The 7,982-nt window shown below is 39.8% G+C and overlaps 1 pseudogene; it reads left to right on the forward strand.

Moving 5' to 3' along the window:
- Positions 1–4,265: 4,265 nt before the first annotated feature.
- LOC101126205 (CST complex subunit TEN1-like) lies at positions 4,266–4,634 on the forward strand (annotated as a pseudogene).
- Positions 4,635–7,982: the final 3,348 nt, after the last annotated feature.

Here is a 7,982-nt window from a genome sequence, read left to right on the forward strand (position 1 = left end):
GCGGAGCTTGCAGTGAGCTGAGATAGGGCCACTGCACTCTAGCCTGGGTGACAGAGCAAAACTCTGCCTCAAAAAAAAAGAAAAAAAAATTAGAAAAATCTCCATTTACAATAAAACTAAGAAAAAATATTTTTAAACCACTAGTCCTGGCTCAGAGGTGATATAGAAAGACCTCTGTAGCATGCCTGTACTGTTCACCTGTACCTGTGGCGAGCAGGAGAAAGAAAGCCCGGATAGGAAAGCCTGGATGTCCACTCCTCATAAATAAGAAATGGTTCAACTCTAGACAGTGGACTTTTGAAGACTTTCTAGATAGAAGGTCCTTAATTCTCGCAACTGTAAAAGCTTCTGGATTTCTTCAAACTTCTTTTACGTTCAAATTAAAATTACACTGAGATACTGTTACCTGTACTGGTAGACATGCAGAATGACACAACTCCATTGGTGAACTATTAGAAATGTCCAGCAGGATTTGATACATATTTACCCTTTAACCAAGCAAACCTACTTCTAGAAATACATCCAAACAATACACTAGCTTCATTATTGTTAATCAGAAAATATTAAAAATCATATTTATATAGCTATTGCAATATAATCAGTAATAGCAAAAAAAGAAAACCCAAATATTCATAAATAGGAAACTAGCTAAATAAATATAAGTACATTCATACAATGTAGTATCATGTAATACTGTGCAGCTGTAAAAATGAATAAAGAATATCTTTCTATATCACTATGAAGATGTCTCCAAAAACACTATTAAATGAGAAAAGCAAAATGGAGAAAAGTATGCACGCAATGATGTCATTTATCCAAGGAAGAAAGAGAATATAAATACACACACACGTGTGCACACACACCTTTAAAAACAAAGCAACGTGGAGAGTTAGGGTACAGACAGGGTAAAAGGGATGAGGTAGATGCTGGACTTATTTGATTTTGGAATGCTGTATGTGTTTTGTAAGATTACAAAATAAATTTTAAGCAAAAAATTTCTAAAAACTTAAAGCAAGATAAAATAAATTAACCTAGATTTTGTACTAAAGTGGTAACATTAACATAGAAAAATTATTTCAAGTGATTTTAAAGCATAAAAATCAGACTGCAAGTTCTTAGACAAATATACCTGAAGGACAAAAAGAACTTCTTGGAAACTGTTTTCAGTAATTCTAGAGCCTGAATGTTTGTGTCTCCCAAAACTAATGTGTTGAAATCTAAACCTCAATGTGATGGTATTAAAAGGTGGGACCTTAGGAAATGATCAGGGCTCCACCCTAGTGAATGGGATTAGTGTCCTTACAAAAGAGGCCTAAGGGAGTTTCTTTCCCCCTTCCACCATATAAGGATACAATGAGAAGCACAGTCTATGAAGCAGGAAGTGGGCCCTCACCAGACATCAAGTCTGACAGTGCCTTGACTTCCCAGCTTCCAAAACTGTGATAGATAAATTTCTGTTGCTTATAAGCTACCCAGTTTATGGTATTTTAGTATAACAGCCCAAATGAACTAACACAAGTCATTACGTTGTTTGTAATCATATTAAATTTAATATTCTGAAAATATTATTTATAAGATCAAACTAAGAAATATTCATGTTAACATCATTAGGGGATAAATGCTTGAGGGGATGGATACCCACTCTCCATGATGTGCATATTCTACATTGCATGCCTGTATCAAAACATCTCATATATCCCATAAATATATACACTTACAGCTAAGCACAGTGGCTCATGCCTATAATCCCAGCACTTTGGGAGTCCAAGGCAGGTGGATCACTTGAGGCCAGGAGTTCAAGACCAGCCTGGCCAACATGGTGAAACCCTGTCTCTACAAAACTTGGCCAGGCGTGGTGGTGTGCACCTGTAGTCCCAGCTACTCGGGAGGCTGAGGAAGAAGAATCACTTGAACCCAAAAGATGGAGGTTGTAGTGAGTCGAGACTGCACCACTGTACTCCAGCTTGGGTGACACAGAAAGCACTGTCTCAAAAAACTATATATATGCCTACTATGTACTCATAAAAATTTAAATATATAGGCTAAACATTTTAAATATATATATCCCAATGATACATACATCATTAGGATACAAGATTTTCAGCAAAGAGAAACAACATATTTTCAAGTTAAATTAAAAACTTGGTAATTCTAAATATCAATTTGAAATACCAGTATAAACTTAAGATGTATTTTCTCATTAAAAAATACACAAATACATTTCCTAGCTCTGTCCATTGAAAAGGCTTAGAAATAATCAGCATTCTAGTAGCAATAAGCACTCTAACACTCAGATTGTGGTTTCTAAATACCTTTTCCTACCAAAAGGAACCAGCTATATTTGAAGAAATGGCCCATTCTAGATGAACCTGGAACATTTTGCCAAACTAGAAAGGAAGAAAACTATCACATGCTATCATAATTGTCAAAATGGTCCAGGAGCCAATTTGAAAAGCATTACAGTGGCAAAGATGGAACAATGTGAACATTTAATATTAATCATCACTGCAATGGGCCAAACATGGTGACTCACACCTGTAATCCCAGCACTTTGGGAGGCCAAGGTGGGAGGATCACTTGAGGCCAAGAGTTTGAGACCAGCCTGAACGACACAGTAAGATCCCAGCTCTTAAAAGAAAAAAAAAAATGTTAAATAACCAAGCATGATAGCACCTGCCTGTAGTCCTAGCTACTCAGGAAGGTGAGGCAAGAGAATCACTTGACTCTAGCCTGGGCAACACAGTGAGATCCCGTGTCAAAAAGTAATAATAATAACTGCAATGGATTAAAACACATTGTATATGTTTAAATGCATTAGATAATTATTATTCTAAAATAAATACTCACTGGCTTCCTTTGGAAAGTGTTAGGGAATTAATTTAACATTCTGAAAACTGATGAATCAAAAGAAAGCATCAAGCAATACCTTTCCTCTCCTATACCAACTATACTTGAGGATAAGCAAATATTTAATGAGGAATAGTATATTTCTTTACAGAAATATTCCAGCTTATAAATCAGGAAGGAATTACTGAATTGTATTATCATCATTTTTGCAAACTCTGATAAAATAATGAACGCAGAAAATGATCATCATTGGCTCCTAACATCAACAAAAGAGAGATAACCAGATATATGTCTCCTTCTGAAAGTAGATACCACCACTTATACAGAGAAGCTTGTGGATCACCCAGTTTCTAATAGATATGTAGGGGAATAAGAATCTCACTAAATGACAGTTTGAGGATGCAAAATCAAGAATGTGAAAAGTTCTACAGGACAAATGACCCAAGTTTTTCAACTAACAAATTGCAAAGAAAAAAAAAATAAGTGAGGAAGAGACAACCTACAAATTAAAAGAGAATTGAGAGACATATCAACCAATTGCAACAGACAAACTTTATTCTAATCTTGATTTGAACAATTGTTTAAAAAATAGATTTCTAGCCTATCTGGGGAATTTGACCACCAATTAGCTGTTTGATGATATTAAGGAATTATTATTAATCTTATGACAATGGTAACATAATTATGTTGCCTTAAGAGAGTCCTTACCTTTTAGATACATACTAAAATTATGAATAAAATGATTCAGTGTCCTGGATTTGCTTCAAAATGATCCATCTGCGAGTAGTAGCAGGGAGTTAAATAAAACAGGATTTGCCATGAGTTGAAAGTTGCTCAACAGGTGATGAGAATATGGGTGTTCTTTACTGTTTTTTTCTCCTTTTTGTGTAAAGATAATAAAAGTTTAAAATTCCAGAACAATCACAAATATCCAAATTATCCATCTTCGATTTAAAGGTATCTTATTTCTCTGAATGAATATTAAGGCTTGGAAGAAAACACCTATTTTACAGCTAAATCAAGAAAGACCTCATGTATTAATAGTTCCACGACCAACCATTAGAAAGGAGGGACAATATTATTTTAAAGGATCTTGGCAGAATTTCTTATAAGAACAGAACTGTCTTTTGTTAAGCAAAAAATGAGCCATTTAGGTAGAACAATGGTGGTAGTCTTGAAGAAAATAGTAGAAGAATCAGAAGAATAAATGCCTTTTTATGACTTTAAAAAATGAGAATTGGGACATGCACAGGAAGCTGAGAAGTGAATGGCCTCAGAAGGAAGGAGAAAAGATCTAAGGAAGTATAGACAGCAAGGGAACCCAGCACCCTGGAAGGAAGTCTTTTCCATAAAGAAATTTTCCCCTTGGCAGGTGACCAACAGCAACCCAGGTGGAGGGGGCAGAGAAGGAGCCAGTGATGCTGCCCAAACCTGGGACTTATTCCCTCCACTGGGAGGTCAGTACAAGCCAAGTTCCTGGTGGGGTCACACTGAGAACATTTGGCAGGTTGTGCCTCTATGACGTGATCAGTCCGGAGTGACGCTGATGGCTCATCATGGATCTGATCAGCACCAGGTTCTTGTCTGTACCAAGTTGGTGAAGCCCTTCCAAGCCCAGGTGGGCTCCCTGTACATTGTCCTCGGGGGGCTCCAGGACCAGCAGCACGGAGGCTCCATGATAAAGGCACTGGGTGCTGAACTGTGTGGAGGGGATGGATCTGCCCTTGTGAGAACAAGCCAAGCGGGAGCAGAGGCAGTACCAGCGTGTGAGGGACGGCGGCCAGTAGGACATGCAGCCCAGTAACACCCCCTACCTGCTTCTGAGGCCAAAGCCTCCCAAGCTACGGGAGCGCCCCAGAGCATAAGCGCTTCCCCAGCGACTGCCTTGTCTGGACCCTGAAAGCAGAGGGGCAGGCGGTTAATCCAGCCCCTTCCCCTAATTTGGGATTGACTCAGAAATGAAAACTCAGAAAACAGGCCCCAAATCCAACACTCCATACCCCCACCCCACCCCCAACCCCCACCACACCAGGGACTACAAGTGGCCGAGCTCCAGGCTGCTGAGGCTGTGCCTTGTGTGGGGTCATGGAGGGTTTCAGAAGGCCCTGGTGAATAAAGCCCCAGAGGGCATGACCTTGAAAAAAAGAAAGAAATTTTCAGTGCTAGCTATGGCTGTGAGACTATGTAAAACAGGGATGGCTAAAATTCAATTTTGAATTATCTGCTGTGCTATAAGGTGCCATGACCCCCCAACCCTCCACTATTGCCAACCTTCAGTAAAAGCAAGGCTCATGCAGCCATATGTGAGTGGTTCTTGGAAAAGAACCAAAGACAGCTGCTGTTTATGTTGAGCTGATATAGGCAGAAGAAAGAGACAACTGCAAAAGAGGAAATGTGTGGTTAGCAGAAGCAGAAAACTGGAGCAACATATGACTGAGAGATATGGACACTCCTCAAGAATCCTCAGATATGGATGGAAAGGGTGGTGAGAAGCTTATAGGTAGAAGCTCAAGCCAGTTCATTTGATAATTAAAAGAAAATGTAAATACATAATGAAGGATGCCTCCCCAAGGCTGGAAGTTGGAAATAACCAAGAAACGAACACCTGGAGGACAGTTAGAGGGTGATGTAGACCACCATGTTCTGTAATCGCATGCTGTTAATTTTGAAAAAGACCCAAGAGATCATCCAGAATGGCAGTTTTAAATCTCGTCCACAAAGCTCTGGGTTTCTCATACGTGACTCAAGGGCTTCCAGACAGCCCCTCGGTTTGGGTCTGTCTTATTCCCTTCACACTGTCATAACAAAACACCATAGATTGGGTGGCTTATAAACAACAGACACTTATTTCTCATAGTTCTGGAGGTTGGGAAGTCAAAGATCAAGGCACCAATAGATTTGCTGTTGGGTGAGGGCCCACTTTCTGGTTCATAGATGGCACCTTCTTGCTGTGTCTTGACATGGTAGCAAGGGATCTCTCTGAGCCCTCTTTTATAAGGCAACAATCCCATGCATGGCATGCTCTCATGACCTAATCACCTCCCAAAGGCCCCACCTCCTACTACCACATTGGTAATTAGGTTTTAACACAGGAATTTTGGGTAAACACAAACATTCAGACCATATCGGGCACCTAATCCAATCCTCGCTTCATCCAGAAGAGTTGAATCTATATTACATCTTAAGATTCCACATCAGATATTATTTGTAAAAAATATTTTTGCTGCTACAAAGAAGAAAGAAGCAATGATATCATCTAATCTCCTCGCAATACAGAAAGGCAAAGTTGAAGAATGCTAAGTAAGTTGCAACAATCACACAGCAGAGTTGATAATAAAAGCCCGTTCTGATTTTCACTCTGCTCATTCCTCCTTCTCAGCTTCGAGACTGACAAAGGTACCAACAGAAAACAGATGTACACTCACAGTTAGATTGGCTTCTGCAGTATTACGGGTTCTCATCAAACAGAAGTCACCATTGTCCAGATATCAGGAGTCTTCTCACTGCCATAACCAGGTAGTAGAAAAAGGCTTATAGGCCAGAGGAAACTCCTGCCCTCTTTCTGCCTGCTGCAAATATCTATTCTAATACAGGTTCAAGGCTCTGAAGAAAGCTTGAGGCTGACAGAAAAGTCCCCAACATTTTCTTAATCTACCCTCCTGACAAGGGCTCCAAGGATGTCTTGTTTCCACTCCATGAGACAGTCCGAACTGCCTTCCCTTACATTCCCGCAATTTGTATCTAACAGAGTCAACCACCATCTCTCTACCAAATTTGTACCTCCTAAGCCAAAAATTAAATTTTAGGAAAGTTCCAGGCATAATGGAAAGAAGACTGGATTGAGAACCAAAAGACCTGGGTCAACAAGACAATTCTGCCAATTCGCTGTGTGACCAGAAGTTAAGTTGATTAACTGTGGGTTTCAGTTTCTTCATCTGTAAAATGGTTACAATAATACTTACCCCATAGTGTTATTGTATGAGGAGCAAATGAAGTAAGCCACTTAAAACAACTAATCCAGGACATGTGAGTCATTCCATAAACATTGGTTGATTTTTTTTTTCACATTTTAGTTCAACCTCACAAAGAAGTACTACAGTACTTGCTTGGCAGTCTATCATTGGTACTCAGCTAAAGCGAGGAGACTGGCAGCAGCCGAAAGGGCTGTAAAGAGGGATTTCTTGTCTGTGACTGAATTCTGGATGTGTTTCCTAAGATGCTGATGTGTCCACACTAAAAGGCAAAGATGTTTGCCAGTGTCCCTCCAGAACATACAATCTGAAGAAAAAAGGCAGAGTTGTTATGTGGTCAGAGTTGACTGTCCGCCCGGACCACTCTTCCTCTGCTGGTCTCTTGTGGTCCAGGGAAAATGTTGGCATCACAGAAAATATGTCATTCTGTTGGTTTAAGCTTGGAGAGTGAGTCAGCCATATAGTGCCTCATGAAGCAGGTGAATCCAACCACCTCTAAAGGAAATTAAGCTCTCTTCCTTCCCACAAGATATTTCAGAACAGTAGACCATCAATTTCACATGGCAGCAGCAAATCCATACTCTCATCTTCCCCTTTCGCCAGGAACTATTATAGGGCTCTTCCTCAACTGCATATGCCCAATCAGGCCACTTACCTAATTCACATAACAGATGCAATCCCTAGCAATGAAAAAACTGCCCTATCTCCCTTGTGATGCATGCCCAGTTGCCCAGTTGTCTAGTTTATAGCTATTCTGTAACCTTACACACAGTCCTCTATCCTGTCCTCAGCTGACAGCCATCCTTTCTCATCACAAACTCCACTCTGAATAAACCAAAGCTTTGATTTTCATATTTTGGGGTTTTTTTTATTACTGTTTCATCCAACTTGAAACCATAAAAGCAAACTTAATGTATAAGAACAAGCTCAGGGAAAAAGAAATTTGCACATAAGTTGAAACACACTTATATCAATCAGCAACTGTCACAATAATGCTGAATAACTAGCCAACCTAGAACTCAGTGACTACACCATAAGGCTCTGTGATATGGTTTGGATCTGTGTCCCCATCCAAATCTCATGTTCAGTTGTAATCCCCAATATTAGAGGTGGGGCCTGGTGTGAGGCAATTAGATCAGTTTCTAATAGTTTAGCACCATCCCC

Source organism: Gorilla gorilla, chromosome 13 (assembly GCF_029281585.2).
Source record: "Gorilla gorilla gorilla isolate KB3781 chromosome 13, NHGRI_mGorGor1-v2.1_pri, whole genome shotgun sequence".
In the NCBI taxonomy this organism is placed as follows: Eukaryota; Metazoa; Chordata; class Mammalia; order Primates; family Hominidae; genus Gorilla; species Gorilla gorilla.